This window comes from Chelonia mydas, chromosome 1 (genome assembly GCF_015237465.2).
Source record: "Chelonia mydas isolate rCheMyd1 chromosome 1, rCheMyd1.pri.v2, whole genome shotgun sequence".
NCBI classification, from domain to species: domain Eukaryota; kingdom Metazoa; phylum Chordata; order Testudines; family Cheloniidae; genus Chelonia; species Chelonia mydas.
Genome location: NC_057849.1, coordinates 206,320,801 through 206,343,197, shown reverse-complemented (window position 1 = coordinate 206,343,197; position 22,397 = coordinate 206,320,801). Strand labels below are relative to the sequence as shown.

The following is a 22,397-nucleotide window of genomic DNA, read 5'->3' as shown; positions in this document are numbered from 1 at the left end:
GCAGATGACAGTGTGCATGCATTTTTCCTTACAAAGTGTAAATTTAAAGATGGCACCCTGCCCCACCCACAAGTTAACAAGATTCAGTTATAAACTTCTCACTGTTTTTACTCACTTGAGAAGAGGTAGCAGTACAACAGAGGTTGAGTTGGCATCTGCTTTTTGTTCCTCTGTTGGGTTAGGTAGGGGGCCACGTGGAGCAGTTTGTTTATGTACATAGCAGTGTCCCTTGTATCCTCCTGAGGGATCTCAAACTTTCGTGGAGATACTCTCTAATCCTCTCCTGAAAGTTTCTAAGGATTGTGCTGTTTTATTTCTTCCTCCACAGTGTTATGCTTATAAGAAGCACACGGGATCTTTTTCAGGGGAAAAGGCAACACATCATGTTTATTGAAGATACAACAATTATGCACACACCTACCTCTGCCAGTCAGTCAATGTTATAGTTACCAGTCCAGATCAATCTAGCGGCCAGCTAGGTTGATCATGGGTAGGGAGGAGCTGGGTTCCATCAGTTGTGACATGATTCTCTGGGCAGGGCTGGTGCAAGGATATTTTGCACCCTAGGCAAAACTTCCACTTTACGTCCCCCCTCCCCCAAAGCATTGCTTATTGTAAACTTTCAAAAATGAATAGTGCATAATGTGGTATTCATTAGAATTAATACATGTTCAGCTTGAAAATTTCATTAGTCTACATATTTAATGAAAATAAATGAATGACCTGGACAGCGTTGACATTGTTATTGTTTTCACTTTGCACAACATAGCATGGTTCTTGAAATAAATCATACATTATACACAATACATGGTCACAGAGTAACACGTTATAATTTAGAATTTATTTTTCCACGCTTTCAGTTTAGCAAATTTAGAAACAAAGTTCCTCCAAGTCAATGCTGCAAGCAATGTCATGTTCTATTGACCAGGTAGATAGCCCAACAAAGTCTTTGTTGCAACATTGATGTTCGCATGTATGTTTTTAATCAACAAATTTCTCCTCTATCTGCCATGAGGCTGCATCAACTGAAAACAAAAAAAGAAATTTTATTCCTATCAGTTCTTTTTCTTGTTCACTATTAAAAGTAAAGGTTAGAGAATACATGTCACTTACTATGAGTCACTGTTTGACTATCAACTGTTTGATGTAAATGTTGATTAAGAGATCAAGATGACTTTTCTTAAAATTAAGCAATGTCGATTGTAATCGGAATCCATCCTTTTAGTGACGTATACTTCCTTCCTTCATATAAGGATCTACTACATTTTATTCTACCTTTAGAATATCCAATTATTGTTATTAATAAAATTAGAATGGTGGATACTCTGTCATAACAACTGACAATATCAATATGACAAATTTCAACAACCTACACCTGGATATTTGTACATGATAAACATACACACACACAATTGACAAAAGTATTAGCGAAAATGATACAGCAGCAATTGCCAGAGTCTTAGATCTGAAACAACTCAACAAAAAGTTAGCCTCAGTCAACAGCCTCCAAAAACTAGTAAACGTAGCATGATAAACAGCCTGTCAGAACGGGTAATGGCTGCACGTGATGAGAAAAAATGACGTCAGTGCCACTTTGTACCATAGTGAAGCAATACGCTTGTGCCCACAACGCAGAGCTGGCATAGGCTATAGCTGTAATGTACTAGAGAACGACAAGTTAAAATGCAAGTTCAACAACGTTTCTCTTTTCTTTATTCATTCATTTCCCAGAAATAGTGTAAAAAAAATTGGGGGGCACCACTTTTTGGCAACCCCAAATCTTGGCGCCCTAAGCGGCTGCCTAGTGGTTACACCGGCCCTGGCTCCAGGGAAGTCTTGGCAGGACGAACCTAAAGTTTCATGGCAAGGCCCCCTGTTTATATAGGGATTTTCCTTAATTGGGACTAATGAGTTTTGCACCATCATGCTGTAATCAATTGTTGTTTGACAAGTGCTTGTTTTCTTAAATTGTCCTTCTCATTCTTTATCACAGGTATTTTGTCCCCATTGATAGGTGTATGTCTCACCTTTAGAGTTGTCAATCTGCCCTCCTCTGACATTTCAATAGGGATGTGTTGCAGCCTCCTGGTACCCTTGCGTCTGTCTCCAGTTCCTCCCTCAGACATCTGGCTCAGCAATGGCCTTCACACTTCTTTACACATACGTTCCTCATCCACACAAAAATAGAAATTACACAGAACATTTTAAACAGAAACATCAAGTTGCAATGCACAAGAAAACAATCATGGCATTCTTTTACTTATTTTAAAATGCTAAACCTACAAAGTAATGATCTTAACACATCTGTTACTGCCTTGAAATCAGCCCAGACACAGATTCCAGCTGATGCATTTTTACCAAATGGCCCATTAGGACATTTCTTTCTGCTATTCAAAAAGGGTGGCTGGCAGGATATGATCAAATCCTACACCAATACATTTAATACATGCTACATTATCTCATTCTTTATCCTTCCTTCTAAATCATAAAAAATACAAACAAAATCCTCCTACTACTACAACAGGACATTTTCCCATGCCACCCTAATGATGACATTGGTTGGCGCCATTTCAGTAAACAGGCTAGTGACATGTGGGGCTGGGTAGCTTTGGGACACCAGCAATGTTCCCTCTAATTCCCCCTCCATCTATGTGCGGAATGAATTTTGTTACGTGCACCAATATCAAGGTAATGTGTGGATGTGCATCACCAGTAGAAACAAACAAATCTACCTTTTTGTAACTGTTGTTCTTTGAGAGGTGTTGCTCAATGTCCATTCCATTCTAGGTTTGTGCATGCCCACTTGTTGGAGATTTTTGCCATAGTGGTATCTGTAGGGCCGGTTGTGGCGCCCTTTGGAGTGCCATGCTCAATGCAGCAGTATATCAGGTGCCACTGGTCCTACACCCTCTTGGTTGCTTTTTGCCGGCAACTCTGACAGAGTGGCAGGAGGGCGGGTAATGGAATGGACATGAGCAACAGCTACGAAAAGGTAGATAATTTTTTTCTTCGAGTGCTTGCTCATGTCGATTCTATTCTAGGTGACTCACAAGCAGTATATATTGAGGTGGGCTCTGAGTTCACCACTTGAAGTACTGCTCTACCGAAGCCAGCATCATCCCAGGCCTGCTGGGTAAGTGCATAGTGGGACAGGAAGGTATGGACCAATGACCAGATGGCCGCCCTGCAGATGTCCTGGATAGGCACGTGGGCCAAAAAGGCTGCCAAAGAGGCCTGTGCCCTGTTAGAGTGGGCAGTGACTATTGCCAGGGCGGCATCTTTGCTTGATCATAGCAAAAGTGAAAGCAGGCAGTGATCCAGGAAAAAAAATTCTTTGAGGCTACAGCGATGAATAATTGCATTGACTTACGGAATGGCTTGGTCCTGTCAATATAGAAGGCCAGGGCTCGTCTGATGTCCAGGGCATGCAGCCTGTGCTCCTCCTCTGACTTATGTGGCTTTGGAAAGAAGACCGATAAGTAAATTTGGCTTGAATGAAACAGAGATTACCTTGGGAAGGAAGGCTGGGTGCAGTCTTAGCTGGGTCTTGTCCTTGTAGAAGACAGTAAGCCAGTTCTGAGGTGAGCTCCCGAATCTCGGATACCTGGTGGGCCGACATCACTGCGACCAGGAACACAGCTTTCCAGGAGAGAAGGAGAGAGCAGGAAGCCAGAGGCTTGAAGTGGGGCTTGTGAGCTGCAACAGCACCAGATTTAAGTCCCACGGAGGAACAGGATCCCTGAGGCACAGGTAGAGGCGCTCCAGGCCCTTAAGGAATCTGGCCATGCTATACAGAGAGAAAACGGACCTGCCTTTGAGCGGTGGGTGGAAGGCTGAGATGGCTGCTAGATGGACTTTGATGGATGACAGTGACAAGCCCTGGAGCTTGAGGTGCAGGAGGTAGTCTAGAATGAGCTGCAACAGGGCTCGCTTAGGACAGACCTCCTTGTGACATTGCACTCCGTATGCTTTATGAAAACATGCTTATGAATGTTAATATGATGCAACTGGAATATGCTTTATGCAAAAGGTCTCTTGTAAGGTATCATTACAAAGCTTATAATCTACTGAGTGTGTTCATCCTATTTGTAAGCATGTATCATTTGTATCTGAATCTAGAAATATGAAGTATAATTCTGAGATTCAATTATAATTATGCAAAGTGTGGGCCATTAATGGGTTTTAGAATCTTGATGGCTCCTATTGATTAGGACAATCTGTTGTGAATCGTTTATTTACCTGAAAGCCTTCCTGTGTACCCGTGGGCTGGCCCACAAGCAATGAAGAATGAGGTCTTACAGTGACATGTGACTATGTCACCTGGTAATGAAATCCATCTTAAATCTGGTACTTTTCCATTTAGGAGGAGGAGTGGGGATCCAGAGAGACAAAAGATTCCTGCCTTGTGCCAAAGGTATAAAGGGGAAAGAATGAAGGAGGCTGCCAGTCATGAGAAAACCCCTAGTTTTTACCTAAGATGGTCTGCTGAAACGAACAAGGACTGAACCAGGGGAAAGGATTGGGCCCAGACTAGGAAGGAGTCTAGTCTGTGAAAGAAGCTTATTGAAATATCTGAGGTGAGATTTTACCTGTAATTAGTTTCTTGATGTATTAGGCTTAGACTTGCATGATTTTGCTTTATTTTGCTTGGTAATTTACTCTGTTCTGTTATTACTTGAAGCCACTTAAATCCTACTCTTTATACTTAAGAGATATTAATAGTAAACCTAAAGTAATACCTGAGTGGGAGTAAACAGCAGTGCATCTCTATCAGTGTTATAGAGGGCGGAAAATTTATGAGTTACTCTGTATAAAGCTTTATACAGAGCAAGACGGATTTGGATCCCATTGGGAGCTGGGTGTCTGGATCATGGAGATTAACCAAAAACTGCTTAGCAGGTTTCCTTTTAAAGTCTGCAGCTTTGGGGGCATGGACCAGACCTGGGTCTTTGTTGCAGCAAGCTAGTGTGTCTGGCTCAACAAAGCAGAGTTCTGGAGTCCTAAGCTGGCAGGGAAAACAGGCTCAGAGGGAATTCCAGCACATCAGGTGACAGTCCCAAGGGGATCTCTGTGACCAAACCTGTGTCACCCCTTATCCACTATCCAGTAGGTGAATCGCTTCCATTTGGCCAGGTAGGTGGCCCTGGTGGAAGGCTTTCTACTTCCCTACTTTCTACTTGCTGGATCTTGGATGAGCACTGCCACTCCTGCACGTTCAGCCACACAGCAGCCAAACTGTTAGATGTAGCACTGCCAGATTCAGGTGCAGGAGTCTGCCATGGTTCTGAAACAAACAGGTCTGCCCTGAGCAGCACTGAGAGGTCCAGCAGAGTGCTGAACCAGTGTTGGTGTGGCCACACCAGCGCTATGCAGATGACCTTCACCCTGTGCTGCTTGATCCTCATGAGGACCCTGGGCAGCAATGGCACCAAAGGGAAGGCGTACATCAGAGCCCACAACTACAGGAGCAGGAAGGTGTCCAACAGGGATCCCCTGTCCCTGCCCTGGAACGAGCGGAAGACATAGCATTTTCTGTTGTGCCTGGATGTGAATAGGTCCACCTGGGCACTTCCCCACCTGTGGAAGATAGAACTAACCACCTCCGGATGGAGGGACCACTCGTGGTGAGACAAGAATGTCCTGCTGAGGTGGTCTAGCCAAGTGTTCCTGACCCCTGAGCGGTGAATGGCCACAAGGTGGATGTCGGGCTGCAGACAGAAATTCCAGAGCCTGAGTGCTTCCTGACAGAGTGCAGAGGACTGTTAATATAGAAGACCATGGCCATGTTGTCCATTAGGACCTGAACCACCCTGCTTTGTATGTGAGGCAGAATGGCTTGGCAGGCTAGGGATGTGCAGGGGCTGATCGTGACTGGACCAATGGCCTCGAGTATTGAGATCCAGGTGGGCTCCCTAACCCAGATCCAAAGCTTCGGGAGACTGGGGGACTCCTTCCTGCACCAATGTGGGATCTTGCCACCAGGTGAGAGATGACAGTACGCTGTCTGGAACCCTGATCACCCATGCTGTGCTGGTTGGGGGCATAGACCGACGCCAGCCACGACTGTAGGGGCCTGAGGCAGAGTCGCACATGCCAGACCATGTAAGTACATGCTGCCATGTGACCCAGCAGTCTCAGGCAGGTGATGGGCGGTGGTGAGTGGTTTGGCACGCAGAGATGAGGTGAGGTCCACCATGGCTTGGAATTGAGTCTCAGATAGGAAGGCTCTGGCCCAAGTGGAGTTGAGTACCACCCCAATTAAATTCTATACTTTGCACTGGGGTGAGGGTTGACTGTCATTTATTATTAGGCCCAGGTTGCAGCAAGTGGAAAAGACCAGATTGAGATGCTTCCATACCTGATCCACACCTTATCAAAACAGTCATCGAGGTATGGGTAGATTTGGACTCCTTGACATCGCAGGTAAGTGGCCACTGGTGCTATACGCTTTGAACACTTTTGGGGCCAATGAGAGACCAAAGGGCATCGCTGTGAACTGAAAACGGTGCTGGCCCAATGTGAAATGGAGGAAATGCTGGTGCCTTAGCAAGATGAATATATGGAAGTAGGCATCCTTTAAACTGAGGGATGTGTATCAGTCTCCTGGATCCAGGGAGGGAATAATGGAGGCCAGGGAGACCATACAAAACTTCAACATTTTGAGAGACTTGTTGAGGCAACATAGGTCTATAATAGGTCTGAGGCCCTGCTTTTGCCTTCGGAATTAGGAAGTAGCAGGAGTAAAATCCTCTTTTTTTCCATGTTTTGTGAAACCTTTTCCACGCCCCTAGGCACAGGAGGTTTTAGATTTCCTGAACCAGGAGTTGCTTGTGAGAAGGGTCTCTGAAGAGGGACGGGAAAGGGGGGTGGAAGGGTTGGTCAGCTATAAAGTGCAGGGTTGCCTGATAAGACAGTATCAAGCACCTGGAGGTCTGAGGTGATATGAGTCCAGGCCAACCAGAAAGGATGAAGGCAGTTGAGGAAGATGGGGAGCAGATCTGGTGCACTGACTGGGGTGTCATCCTCAGGCGCACCCTCAAAATAACTCCTTTTGGCTGCCCTTGTCCCTGGAAGGACTAGGCTGGGCAGGTAGATGAGATGACGACTGGTGGTGTTGCTTAAAACCCATTGTGATGCTCTGTAACTTGGGATGGGGGAGGGGGAACACCCTACACCCCCATGTTCATCCTTATGAGATGCAAAGTTTGTCATGTTGGGTGTCTTCGGAAGGCTCATGATGCACTGAGCATTGTTATAGGTGTGACTTCATGTATATAGTTGTGAGGCTGAAGATGTGTCCTCATGGCTTAAAACAAGCCCAGGAACTACACAGGTAGTTCACACCTCATCAGGGGATGTATGGGACAAACCCAACCCAGTCTTACAGGAACAGAGGACACTGGCCAAGGCAGCAACAAAATCTGTTGGACTCTCGACTGAGTCACCCCCCTTCCTTTGGTCAGTCTGGGACTACAATGAGGTAATGCTCACCTGACTCTGAAGGGGGAGGGGGACAAAGCCAAGAGGGAAGAACGAACATGATAAAAAGGAGATGTTTGACATGCTCTTCCTCTCTCTTCCACCTCCATCTACAGACATTAAAACTAAGTGACTGAAGCGCTGATCAAAGAGGAGAGCCTGGCTGAAGGGCAACCAACCAGCCTGTGCTGTGAAACTTCTAAGTTTGTAAGGGCACTGAAAGTGGTTAAGATCAGCTTAGAATGCTTTTTGCTTTTATTTAATTTGACCAAATCTGACTTGTTGTGCTTTGACTTCTAATCACTTAAAATCTGTCTTTGTAGTTAAATTTGTTTATTCTACCTGAAGCAGTGTGTTTGGTTTGAAGTGTGTCAGAGGCTCCCCTTGGGATAACAAATCTGGTACATATCAATTTCTTTGTTAAATTGATAAACTCATAAGCTTGCAGCATCCAGTGGGCATAATGGGACACTGCAAGACAGAGGTTCCTAGGGTTGTGTCTGGGACCGGAGATATTGGCTAGTGTTGTTTGGTTGCACAATCCAAGGAGCAGCTTACATGCCAGAGGCTGTGCGTAAACAGCCCAGGAGTAGGGGGGCTCTCACAGCAGAGCAGGGTAAGGCTGGCTCCCAGAGTCAAGGATTGGAGTGACCTAGCAGATCACCAGTCTGGATAACACTGGACGGGAACATCATGACCATCTTTGTCCTTTTTGTAGGAGCTGAAACGAGGGGTACCCCAAGACCTCGACAACGGCAGAGCGCAGAACGGCTTTCTAGCCTGCTGAGGAGTATGCAGGCCCAAGGAGCAGAGGGTGGCCTGAGAGTCTAAGGCCATGGAGTCTTGCATCAGTTAGCTCCAAGAAAGCTCTGTTCCCTCAAAAGGGAGGTCCTGGAGAGAGTTGTTTGCATGGCTATCGCAGAGGTGACCACCCTGGGACACTGAGTCTGTGGCATCCCAGGCCATCTGGAGTACCACCTTGCCCTCTTCCACCAGAGTGGCAAATTCCTGCACCTGATCCTGTGGGAGGTTCTCTTTGAACTTGCTGATGGAGTCCCACAAGTTGAAATTGTACCTGCCAAGTAGGTCCTGATCATTAGGGACCTTAAATTGGAGGCTGGCTGTTGAGTAAATTTCTGCCAAAAACGTCCAACCTCTTGGCATCTTTATTTTTGGGGGTGCCACTTGCCTGTCCCTTTCGTTGACAGTGGACATGACCAGGGACCCTGCAGGAGGGTGCGTGTAAAGGTATTCATCCCCCTTGGCAGGGACATAGTACTTTTCCACCTTCTTGGATGTGGGTGGAACAGAAGATGGGGTCTGCCACACCGACTTGGCAATCTTTAGGACTCCTGGGTGAACGGGCAATGCAACCCAGGCTGGGACAGAGGAGGGAATGACATTGAAGAGGTCAGTTTCCTCAGCTAGCTCCTCAACCTCCAAGTTCAGGTTGGCCGCCACCATTTTAAGTAGGGCTTGGTGCTCCCTGAAGTCATTGCGGGTGAGGCTACAGGTTTGAGAGGGCCCTGCCACTGCCTCATCTGGGGAAGAGGACGACGACTCCGGAGGGTATCGCTGGAGCCTCCCACGAAGTCGCCACTTTGGATTTGGTCCCTTGCTCTGACATCAGTCCCGGCTGTGCCAGAGGTAGCTTGTGCGATGCAGCTTGGGAGGAGCAGTGGGAGTACGGTGCCAGCATAACAGGCACCCCTCATGGGTTCCAGTATTGCCACTGGGCAGGTCATTGTCCTTGACCCCTTGCCGGTGCTGCATGCGCCTTGGTGGTTCCTGGCTCAGAGACAATTCACCCTTTACAGGGGAAGGGCTGAAGTTCTCTTCAAGTTGCAGTGGGGGAGATTTAGGTTGGATATTAGGAAAAACTTTTTCACTAGGAGGGTGGTGAAACACTGGAATGCGTTACCTAGGGAGGTGGTAGAATCTCCTTCCTTGGAAGTTTAAGGTCAGGCTTGACAAAGCCCTGGCTGGGATGATTTGATTGGGGATTGGTCCTGCTTTGAGCAGGGGGTTGGACTAGATGACCTCCTGAGGTCCCTTCCAACCCTGATATTCTATGATTCTAAGTGTCCCTGCGACCTGGACCACTGTCCTTCTGGTGACCAGGGCAGGGCTGTGGAAGACTGAGTCTGTCAACCGACTCTCATTGGCAACTGGTATGGGGAAGGTGAAGGCTGGTGTCTGCCCAAAGAACGGTATCGGAGCCCCAGTGACTAGTGCCACAACCAGGAAGGGTCTCGTGCTGGAGGGGACCGATGCCTGGGAGATCTGTGAGGCGATAGTGACTGGCATCTTGGCGATCTCTGGTGGGAGGATAGTCGGTACCAGGAGTGTGAGGACTGGCTTCATGACTCCGGAGTTCCATGTCTGGTAGGTGGGGGCCGTGGTGTCGGAGATCTGGGCCTCCTGGCTGGAGACAGAGGTTGTGGTACTGGGGTTCTTGGCCATGGCAAAGGGGAATGACACCTGCGGTATGGGAACCAGGGACATTCCACTGCCTTCAGGGGTGGTCCCATAAGAGGTTTGGTCACCTGAACCGGTGTCTTGGCAGGATTTGCCTGTGGACAGGCTTCAGTGGTGCTGGCCACCGGGCTGCCTCGGGCACAGATGGCCCTGTGATGGGCTGGGACCCCCTACTGCTCCCTGGAGTTGGGGCACTAGCCAGGCAAGGGGGTCTGACCACAGCAGCACCCCTGAAAACCTCCGTTGCAGACACAAGGCCTAGCTTAGGTCCCTCTGCAGTACCAGTGAAGGGGAAGAATGTCAGGTGGATTCTGGTGCTGGCAGCGTACTGAGTGCTGATGCTGAAGTACCAGGAGTGGAGTCTGAGTGCGAGGACTCTGATACTGGGTGTAGAGTGGCCTTCATGAGGAGGGCCCTCAATTGAATGCCCTGCTCTTCCTTTTGTCCCCAAACTCAGATTTTGCAGATCCAGGACTTGTCTTTTCTATGGGACTCCCCAAGGCATTTCAAACAACTCTCGTGAGGGTCACGGATGGGCATCGGCCACCTGCACTCAGAACACCGCTTGAAGCCTGGGAAGCAGGGCATGCCCCACTACAGGACAAAGTCCCACCTGGGACTCCAGCAACTACTAAAACACTTTACAGCTAACTAAGCACTCTACTAAATAACAAAAGAGAATGATCTAAACAGTGAAGCATCGCTAATGCTCTTGCTAAGCAAGACCAGGTGCTCCAACCAACCATCCTGGGCAGTAAGAAGGAACAGAGAGTGTAGGGCTGGCGGCGCCTGTTATACCACCACATGAGCATGGCACTCCACAGGGTGCCACAGCTAGCCCTATGGATACCACTAAGGCAAAAATCTTTCACAACTGTGCATGTGTGCACACCTAGAATGGAATAGATATGAGCAAGCACTCAAAGAAGAAACCTAGATATAATATATATTTTTTAAAAGTTACCATAGGGATAATTACTCTAGCCAGGACAGGTTAGGTATTTTAGAACTCTCTACTCAAAGAATTAAATTTAAGCATGAGAGAAATAAAACTATGAAATGCATAGACCAGTCAAAAAAACTACACTTTGAAAGAATAAAATTACAGAGATTATATGTGCATTGCAGGAAGTACCAAGAAGTAACAACAAACAACATAAATATATGTTGGGAGGTGAGTGTGATGGAGACTGTGTGTGTGAGACACACGAACTGTGAGTGTATGTGTGAGTAACAGCACTGACTCACCAGCATGGTGGCTCCTGCTGGTCAGTCCAGGAATTAGCTCATCCAGGTCAGGAGCACCCTCCTCTGGCGAATTTCTCCCCTACCCTTACCTGCCCCTCTGTAGTCCTTTTATCTCCACCAGTTCAGGCCCTGCATCCCTCCCAGACCACCTTACCTTGGGATACTGCCCCACAGCAGTGTCCCCACACTCTGTGTTTCCCCTCCCAGAGGAACCCCAACCCCCCTATACCCACCTTTCCTCAGTAGCTACTGCCAGTCATCATCTAGTCCCTTCTCTCAGGGGCAAACTGCAGTCTGAAGTGGCTACTCATCACTGGCAAGGGGGTTAGACTTGCTGCCTTTTCTTGCTCTGGCTGCCTCCCTGCAGCCCTAGTACCTCCTCAGGCCTTTGCCGCAAGGCCTCAGCCTGGGAAGTTGCCAGGCCAGAGCTCCCAGCTCAGCTCCCCTTTTCCAGTACTGCTCTATTCAAGGTACCCTTGTCTCTACCAGGCAGCTAGATCCTTCTTGCTCCACTGCTGGAGCAAGACTCTCCTCCTTCTCCCCAGGAGCCCTTCTTATACTGGCCCAGCTGGGCTGTGATTGGCTGCCTCAAGCCCGCTCGTGATTGGCTCCCCGGAGCAGCCCTTTCCCAGGACTGATTTTAACCCCTTCCAAACTGGGGTGGGGTGACTGCCCTGCTATAGTGAGACAGAGAGACTGTGTGTGTGTGAGACAGAGAGAGAGACACACATATACAGAGACTCTGTGTGTGTGTTGGCTGCTAAGGAAGTCTGAGAGACCGTTTGCTGTCTCTTTAAGGCACTCACCAGAAAGCTTGTTCAGATTGCAGCACCTGCCAGCAGCAGGGGTGGCAGGTTTGTATAATTTTTGGTGGTGCCCAGAATGGGTCCAAGTCACACCCTGCCCTTCCCCCTCCCCCACACCTGCTTAAGGCTCTGGGAGGGAGTTTGGGTGTGGGAGGGATGCGGGCTCTGGGATAGAGTTTGGGTTCTGTGGCGGGGGTGAGGGAGGGGCTCTGGGCTGGGACAGGGTTGGAGTTCAGGACAGGGTGTGAGAGGGGGCTTGGGGTGCTGGGTGCAGGAGAGGGTTGGGGTGCTGGCTCTGGGAGGGAGTTTGGGTCCTGGGGGCAGGCTCTGGGCTGGGACAGAGGGTTGGAGTGCAGGAGGGGTGTGGGGCATGGGAATGGGCCAGGAATGAGGAGTTTAGGGTACAGCAGGCAGGCTGCCCCGGGGCTGTGGCTCAGGGCCAGAGAGGAGGACATCCTGCAGCCCTCTCCCTGCCGGCAGCAGCGAGCTCTGGGGGAGGACCAGGCCCTCCCCCCCAGCACGATACTCACCCAAGCCCCCCCAAGCTGCTGCTCAGGTGGTCCAGCCAGTATAAGCCCCTCCCCCATGGCGTTGCCTGCCAGAGTGGGGAGGACTTCCATGCGCCTCCTTCCCTCCTCCCTCCACAGGCACAGCAACCGCCTCAGCCTGCCCCCTCGTAGCCGGCAGCGGCTGGCAAGGGAGCACAACATGGAGCTGCAGGGGGCAGCTGCCCACTGCTCAAGGCAGGCAGAGACACTCGGGGAAGGCGTGCGGGGGCGACAGGTGGGGCCCTGAATTTGCTGAAGGCCAGGCACCACGGGGCCCATACAACTCCCTGCCCCTGGACAGCAGCTCCGTCCAGCTCCTGAGCTCTGTTCCCCCCCCCCCCGTTCTGCGGTGATGGGGTACATGGGTGGGGGGATGGGGACACCCTGACATCAGCACCACCCCCCTTCTCCCCTGACTCTGCACACAAGCAGGAGGGTCCCAGGAGCAGCTGGCCAAGGGCTCCAAGGCAGAGGGCAGGAGCAATGCAGCTGCACAGCAGTGGGGGGAGAGGGGGTGCTCTGCTAATCAAGTGTGCGGCACTTGATTGATTCTTGGGAGGTCGCATGGCCATGCAGCTTAGAGGGAACACAGGACACCAGTAGTAGCTGTGCTCGCTGTGCCTTTATTACCACCAGGAGTGAGATATCAGCCAAAATCACCACTGCCTGTGGAAAATAGAGCTAATATTCAGTGCCATTATCCTAGGCACATACTCATGGAATCAGGGCTGAAATTTTATTGTTTCATGCAACCAAAATTCTCCCCTGCTCTGCCTGCTCACCGAGTGGGCCATATTCAGCATGGTTGGTGCTGGAGAGCAGTGCTGAAGTGTCAGTAAGCATGTCTTATTAAAAGTTTACATGGGAATAAGGGAAGGGAGTTTCAAAACTTACGTTTCCCTTTGTGTTGTCACTGTAAATCTAATGATACATCTGTCTGTTTTTATCAGCAGTTGCTGCCATTGCAGCCTTGAGGGGTGCCCCCTCCACACCTGCAGAACACTTGGCCCTGATGAGGAACAGAAAGAGGACTAGGGAGGACATGGTCAGTGAGATCTGGCAAGCCAGTGTGGCATTGGACCACGAACAACAGGAAAGGAGCGGGAGATGCATCAGGACATAATATGTCTTCTCAGGTAACAAACCCAGATGCTGCAGACCCTGGTTGATCTACAGATCCAAAAATTCTAGATTCCCCACCCTTTGCAATTCTTGGAGAACTCCATGGTAGCAGCTCCCTATGCTCCCCAACAAACCATGTGGCATCATGGGCCACATCCTTACCCCTTCCGCTCCATACCAGGTGACAGAAAAGAAACCCCTAGCTTCATATACACTGACCCGAGAGAACCACAGTTGATGTATGTGTAGCCACAGTGGAATACATTTGTGTACTAAAATGGACCAAAATGTTTGCTGCTTTTCCAATTTTAAAGGTCCATTCTGTTAATTTATGTTAAAAGTTTGTGTTGCATTGCTTCCTGTTTTTTGCCATTGTTTTTCTGCACTGTTTTTTGCCACTCAATAAACTTCAATTTTTGGAGAATAAAATTATTTGTATTACTTCACAACATGTATTGCAGAATGCATAGGAGTACTAAACCCTCACAATACTTGTAAATTTACAGGAAGCACCACAGCACTCCTACGTTCAGGCAAATGGGTGAGGTAATGCCTTTTATTGGACCAACTTCTGCTGGTGAGAAAGACAAGCTTTTGAGCTTACACAGAGCTCTTCTTCAGGTCTGAGAAACTAACTCACTGCTAAATACAAGGTGGAACAGATTGTTTAGCATTAGTTAACACATATTTCAAGGGACCATTCACAGTGAAGTGCCCGTTAACACCCCTCTAATCATAGGTAGGACGGGGGTGGGGAAACAGCTGGGAGATGGTTGTTAGTGGGTTACAGAATGTTGTAATAAGCCGTAAATGTGGTTCTCTATTCAGTCCATGATTTTTAGTATCTAGTAAACTTGAATTTAAGCTTCCAGGCTCATCTTTGGAAAGTGTTGTGCAGATTTCCTCTGAGCATGAGGACTGATAGGTCAGACTTTGAGTGATCACTTTGTGAAAAGTTTTCACCAACAGGTGTTTTTTCTTCTTTTGTCATTTTCCTCTGTGTGTTTGTTTGAGAGCATAGTGATTGTCTGGTTTCACCCACATAGTTGCTATTGGGGCATTTAGGTACACGACATATTGTGATAGGCATGTGTAGGACCCTTGGATCTTGAAAGGTATGTTGTGGAGGGTGTTGATCATTGTGGCAGGCCTGGGCGGCGCGTGAACCGCTGGCTGGGGGAGGCTAGCCTCCAGCCCTGCCCCTACTGCGTCCCCCACCGCCGGAGCCAAGAGCTCCCTCCACCCCAGCCATCAGCTCCCGCACCAGGCTAGTGTCCCCCTTCCCCCAGCCCTGGAACAACAGGAAGGCAGGCAGTGCAGCTGCAGCCCCCCCCCCCCCCGGCCTCAGCCCCCCCAGCCCTGGAGCATACGGAGGGCAGGTGGCACGGCCAAAGCTGGTGCCACCCCACAAGGAGACTGGAGTCGTGCCGAGCAAGCAGGAGGGAGGGTCCTGGGGGCAGAGCATGGGCAGGGCTATACCTGCCTGTTTGGGGAGGAACAGCCTTCCTCAGCCTATGATACCCGCCACCCGTGGTGGCTGTGGAGATATGGCTGCAGGTTTTGCATCTGTTGTTCTGGCAGGATCTGGCACTGCTTTGAGTTGGTGTATCCTGGTCTGTGGGGAGCTTGCTTCTGATGATGAGCTTGGAGAAATTGGGGGGTTGTTTGGCACAGCTACATCACTGCATAGATTAGGAAAATACAGTCATATTTATATGTCAAGCACCACACAGTTCCTAACAGCACCCAAAGCTCCAGGCCCAAAGAACAGTCTAGCACAGAACACTATCTGAAGGGGATGGAGCTCTGCTGTTCTCAGTGGTGGCAGATGACAGAACAAGGAGCAATGGTCTCAAGTAGCAGTGGGGGAGGTCTAGGTTGGATATTAGGAAACACTATTTTACTAGGAGGGTGGTGAAGCACTGGAATGTGTTACCTAGGGAGGTGGTGGAATCTCCGTCCTTAGAGGTTTTTAAGTACCGGCTTGACAAAGCCTTGGCTGGGATGATTTAGTTGGTGTTGGTCCTGCTTTGAGCAGGGGATTGGACTAGATGACCTCCTGAGGTCTCTTCCAACCCTAATATTCCATGATTCTATGACTACTGTGGCTGACCATTAAAATGTTCTTTCAAAGCCTCCCTCAACTACATAGCTCCACATTAAGCTCTTATGATGGCCCTTGTGTCTGGCTGTTTAAAGTCAGCAGACAATAGTTCCACCTCCATTCTGGGAGCAGCTTTTCCTTCTTTGACTCATAGATATTATGCAGGACACCAGCGGCAGCTATATCCATTGGGATATTTACTCTCACTGAGATCCAACCTAGTATATAAACACCACCAGCATCCCTTCAACCCACCAAAAGCACATCCAACTGTCATTCTGCATCTGCTGAGCTGGTAATTGATTCTGTCTTTGGTGTTATTGAGGTGGCAGGTGTACAACTTGATGAGCCTGGGAAGCAAGGGGTAGGTTGGGTCCCCCAGAATCAGAACTGGTTTTTGCATATCACCAATAATAATCTCAGGGTTCGGGAAGAATGTCCCTGCTTGAAGCTTTCTGAACAGTCTTGCGGGTTTTTTTCCTACTAATATTTTATTAATTACACACACACACACACACACACACACACACACACACACACACACAAAGAGGAAAAAACAAATAATTATGCATACACTTCTCATAATCTATAACTTCTCATAATATATTAACCATTTGCTACCTAATCTTAGCTATACATAAAACATTTAATTATATATCATGAATGATTAAAACAGAAAATCAAATATTTGTATTACACAATTTACAAACAGAATTCATTTAATAAAATCCAACTAGTTAAAGAAAAATTATTAAGATAAAGAATAGAAGCAAATTTCAGAGGAGAGGGATAGATACAGAGAGGGAAGGAAGTGGGTAAAGAGGAGAGGAAAGCGAGGGGGAGGAGGGGGACATGCATTTAACAGGATCATTCAGATACTTCCAGGAACTCATCCCATATCTCTGAAATTTTTTCTTTGATATTTCTGTTACGGTATACAATTCATTCTATGGTGGCCAATATTATGAAGTCTACGCTCCAATCTTCAGTTGTTGGTCCATTAGTCTTTTAGCAATTATTAGTGCTCTGTTTAACCAAAGTTTTTCAGATTTATTCAAAGCTTCCAATTAACATCCATTAGGTTTAAATTTGCATGTTTAGCTTGTAACACAATTTTAGTTGACAGGAAAAAATTAACTCTGCAACTAATTTCTGTTCAAAGCATGCAGGTGTAGGAACGTTCCCAGAGCATATGGGTTCAGTTAGTACCTACTGAGTCACAGTGCCAACATTTTTCTGACTATTCTGAATGGTCAGAGAGGGGCCCAATGCATCCTCTATATGATTTTCTGCTGGCTTAATCTTAAATGGAGGTCCAAGGAACAGTTTGGAGCACTGACTAAAATTTGTTTCCATTGGTTAGCAGAGAATAATTGGCCTAGTTCCTCCTCCTATTTCTTTTATAGGGAATCTGTGTTTAATTCAAATTTGCTGGCCAGGTGTGCATATAATGTTGTCCTAGGTCTTGGCAATCAGGATAATATTTGGAGAAATGAAAGCAGTTCACATGGATCAGGGGAAGTGCAGGCATCAGGGCCAAATAGATGGCATGTTTCAAGTGGATAGATTGCTACTCCTTCTTAGTCTCTGGATTGAACCTTTCTTTTGATATTGTAAAAGGATGGAAAGTATCATTTTCAATAAACTGACTGATGGTCAATATTTCTTTCCTAATCCAATATGGCCAGAGACACCAAACTGAAGACAGAGATCCCCCAAGGGTTACCTCCTGGGTCAGCCCTGAAAGCCATTTTGAATTGACAGATCACTACAACTCTGTCACTTTTAGGATTTAGATGGTAACTCATTTCTGTGTATACATATGCTTGCTTTAATCTTTAAATAACTCATTTCTTTTTCCTAGTTAATAAACCTTCAGGTAGTTTTTTACAGGACTGGCTACAGGCACTGTCTTTGGTGTAAGATCTAGGGTACCAGTCGATCTGGCGTAAGTGACTGGTCTCTTAGGACTGGAAGCAACCTGAATATGGTGTGATTTTTGGTTTCAGTGACCATTATCACTAAGCCCAGTCTGCTTGAGTAGCAAGGTAGACTGGAGAGTCTAAGGGGACTGTTGGACTCCATGGTGAAACTGTTATAGTAGATCCAGGAGTTCACATTTGTTACTGGTTTGGTGACATCTAATTATAGAACATACCACCAGTTTGGGGTATCTGCCCTGTTTTTGACAGTCTGTCCTGAAGTAGGAATTCATAGTCGCCAGCCACTCCAGACACTGGTCCCTCCTGGCCTTGGAATCTGTGAATCTTCTGGCTTGGGAATATATGAATTGTCAGTAGTGAGTGGGCTGTCTCATTTGATAGTGGCTCTTAAGAGCCACTGTGTATGCAGGCTCTCTCCAGTAGTGGATTTTTTCTGAAGCACTCTCATTAAAGATGGCATGGAGGGAAAGTTGGAAACTCAAGGCAACATCTAATATGGTCTGTGAAAACTTTATATCCCATCCACAAGAGAGTAAACCCATTTTCCTGACATGTCAGAACCCCTGACAGCCTGGCTTATTCATATGATTAAAAAACAAATAAAATTCACTTACAAATAACTTCCTCTTGTAGGAGCAGCAGTGATCTGTATGCTCTGTATAACCTGTATGTTCAAAAGGTCTGTTACACCTTCCCCCTCGCCCCCCTGTCTCTTCTCCTTCTTTGAATATCTGTGTAGTGACTTTCCCCCTCCCTCTCCCTCTTGGAATGCTTGTGGGATGAATGGGCTGCTTGAACAGCTGGAAGATCAGAAGAACTCCAAGGTAGACAAGGTGTCTGGCACTCTGATTAGGCAGCGATCACACGCCCAATGCATGGACACTGTCCGAGGTGGAGTGTGACCAACCAGACGTGGCCAAGTCATCTCTAGTTGCAGGTCATGAGGAGCAGGTCCTTAAAAGGGGAAGGGGCCATGTGCTCAGGAGTGCACTCAAAGATTGTACCTCCCGTGAAGGCCCTTCGCCTGGACCGCCTGGCCAGTGGTTCGCCGTGTTGCATTCCATCGTGCCTCGGGAAGACTTACCTTCGCTGCGCTGTGGGACACTTACCTTGAAGGATCCTGACTTCTCCAGTGACGTGCCTGTCCTGGGAGCGTGAGTATGCGAGTGTGATCCCCTCTCCCTTCTTTTCAGCTTAGCTATCAGTATAATAAATGTGCTGCTTTCTGCCAAACTCTGGCGGTTGATTAGTCCTCCCTAAGCTTACTAGCTGGCTCAATTTTGGGTAACACTTCCTTACGATTGAGTTAAGGTTGCTGCTCAACCAAGAGCCTTCTGCTTCTTCTACCTTTCTGAAATGTGGGATCTCAGATCCCCAAACTCAAACATTAGAAAACCTGAAATGCTTAGTTAAGCTCTCCTATCCCACAAATCCTTGGCAAGAACTACACAGGTCATGCTCGACACACTGAACTGATTGTTTCCAGCTTCACAACCACAATGAAAGAGGGTAAATATGCATTACGAGTTTTCCTAAAATTAGTTTCCCAGAGTTTAGGGAAATATTAATCACTTCAAAAGGGACAAGTTTGGCATTTTGAAATCCCACATCTTGAAAGGATACAATAAAAAGTCACTGCTGTGTGACAGCATCATCATCCTTTTTAATTAAGATTTTTTGTAAGTGAATTTATCCAAGAATTCTGAAGGAACTGAAGAATTAAAAGGGGCTCATTAAAACCAGTTATTGTAATGGGGGTCCTGGAAAGAAGCAAATGCAGCTAATTTTATTAAAGAGGCTAGGGATGAGCCAGGAATTAGCAGTATCTCAGACTCAGGAAAATTAAAATAATTAATAACAGAATTGTAAATCACTTAGACAAACATGATATGTTAGGGACTATACACTACAGTGTCTACAAAGGAAAACCACATTTCTAATCTATTAGAATTTTTTGGATGTGTCAGCAAAATAGTTGATAAAGGAAGAACCAGTTTCTATAATTTGTTTGGATTTTCAGAAAGTTTTTAACAAAGTCCCATGTCAGAAGCTACTAAGGCTTGTCTACACAGTAGTGTAATGCACTCTACGGGGGTGTGATTTTTAAAGTGCACTAACATGCTGCACATTAGGTTGTCTGTGTAGACTCTGCTGCTCTGCACTAAAGGTTCCCTAGTGTGCTTTAACACTATTTCAAACAGCACTACATTAAAGCACACCAGCAGGGTCTACACAGACCAATTAATGTGCAATATATTGGTGCACTTTAAAAATCACACCCCCACAGAGTGCATTACCCCACTATGTAGACAAGCCAAAGAAAACTAAATAATCATGGGATGAGATATGAAGTTCTGTCATGCATTAGAAAGCAGCTAAGAGAGAAAACAAAGAGAAGAGAAAAAGAGTTAATTTTCATTAGCAGTGGGGTGCCCAGTCTCTGTACATGGACCATTATTGCTTAATATATTGATACAATTTCTGGAATAGGAAGGTGGGCAGTGAGGTTACAAAACTTTGCAGATTACACAAAATTATTGTGTAAAATGAGTTTACTCAAGACCAGAGAGTATTATGCAGAACATCAGAGGAACCAAAACAAGGTAGACCAGGTAGCACCATGAAATTTAGTGCATACCAATGCAATATAATGCACACTAAAATAAATAATTTGAACTTCTCATATACCTTGTAGGGTTCTCAATTAATTGTAACTACTCAGGGAAAATACTTAAGCATTGAAGTCATAGATTTTAAAGACCAGAGTGACCATTATGACCACATACCACAACCTTGACCCTGACCTCCTAGGGAAGCTGCCTTCCATCACCCTCCTTACCAAACTACCTCCTTTGAGCCCAAGACATTACTACACCAAACATTAACAACTAAATGCTAGATCAGGGGTCGGCAACCTTTCAGAAGTGGTGTGCCGAGTCTTCATTTATTCACTCTAATTTAAGGTTTCGCATGCCAGTAATACATTTTAACTTTTTTAGAAGGTCTCTTTCTATAAGTCTATAATATATAACTAAACTATTATTGTGTGTAAAGTAAATAAGGTTTTTAAAATGTTTAAGAAGCTTCATTTAAAATTAAATTAAAATGCAGATCCCCCCCGGACCAGTGGCCAGGACCCGGGCAGTGTGAGTATCACTGAAAATCAGCTCGCGTGCCATAGGTTGCCTAGCCCTGTGCTAGATTGAGGGAGCTAGTGTTAAGGTAGCAGTACATGGTCTGGGGCTCATGGCAGTTCTGGTAATGGTAAGGTGAATGTCTTTGGGCAGAGGAGTAGAGAGTATGTTCTGAAAATGATTAGGAGGCTGGGGCAAATGACTTATGAGGAGAGACTGAAGGAACTGGTCTTATTTAGTCTGCAGAAAAGAAGACTGAGGGGGGATTTGATAGCATCCTTCAACTACCTGAAGGGGGATTCCAAAGAGGATGGAGCTCAGCTGTTCTCAGTGATGACAGAACAAGGAGCAATGGTCTCAAGTTGCAGTGGGGGAGGTCTAGGTTGGATATTAGGAAAAACTATTTCACTAAGAGGGTGGTGAAGCACTGGAATGAGTTACCTAGGGAGGTGGTGGAATCTCCTTCCTTTGAGGTTTTTAAGGCCCGGCTTGACAAAGCCCTGGCTGGGATGATTTAGCTGGGGTTGGTCCTGTTTTGAGCAGGGGGTTGGACTAGATGACTTCCTGATATCTCTTCCCTAATCTTCTATGATCCCATGATTCTTGCTGTATATTCCATCTGAATCATTATGGAGACAATGAAAACCTCTGCTCACTGTGCTGCAACTGTCAAAAAAGACAACGAAATGTAAAGAATGGGATGGAAAAAAATACTGACACTATTGTGCAATTACATAAATGAATGGGACACCTTCACCTGGAACATTTTGTTAATTCAGGCTACCATATCTCAGGAATGATATGGAAGAAATAGAGGAAATTCAGTGATAAAAGACCAGAAGAAACTTCCATGAGACTGAAAAGACTGGGACTGTTCAGTTTAGCAAAGAGATTAATGGAGGCAACCAGGCTAAAGGTACCAAGGCTAATGAGCAACCTAGTGAAGGTAAATTGGGCACCCATATTTTTACTCACTCATATAATAACAAGGGACAGTCAGTGAAATAGAAAGGCAGCACATTTAAAACTGACAAAAGGAAACTTTACTGCCCCATGAGTTCATGGAGACCAAGAGCCTAGCAGAGGGGTTTCCCTCATTCTGTAGAGAGGGCCAAGTTCTGTTTTTAATTATGGTGTGTGGGCTGGGATATAAACTTAGGATAAAATATTTGCCTCCATCCACAGCTGATCTCCCATTGACAACAGTGAGAACTCTCCACAGAAAACCAGGATAGAAAGTTTATGTAGAAACTAATCTTTTCATTATCTATATTTGTTCAATGCCTTACTCTGAGTAATACTGAATGAGACAAGAAATTCTGCTCCCTTTTCTCTACCATCCTCCATTCTTTGTCTCCTGCTTCTGTCCTTGGGACTTTTCTTCTTTCATATTTCTGTATGTCCTTCCATGCAGTATCCTCCCAGTGGGTTTTATTCCCATTCATCTTCTAAAATTATTGGAAATGAAATAATTGACATTTAAAACATAATGATTAGGCTTTAATGTTAACACACCCTTGATATTAATGGAAGGT

At 46.5% G+C, this 22,397-nt stretch overlaps 1 long non-coding RNA gene across 2 annotated transcripts; it reads right to left on the bottom strand.

Moving 5' to 3' along the window:
* Positions 1-422: 422 nt before the first annotated feature.
* Positions 423-22,309, bottom strand: LOC122464182. 2 transcript variants are annotated; one of them, XR_006288114.1, is made up of 4 exons: positions 22,152-22,309; positions 15,161-15,363; positions 13,454-13,568; positions 423-2,168 (listed from the first exon to the last, which is right to left on the bottom strand). It is a non-coding gene; the product is annotated as an uncharacterized LOC122464182 (long non-coding RNA). The 2 variants fall into 2 exon arrangements; XR_006288115.1 differs by lacking the exon at positions 13,454-13,568.
* Between the last annotated feature and the right edge of the window lie 88 nt (positions 22,310-22,397).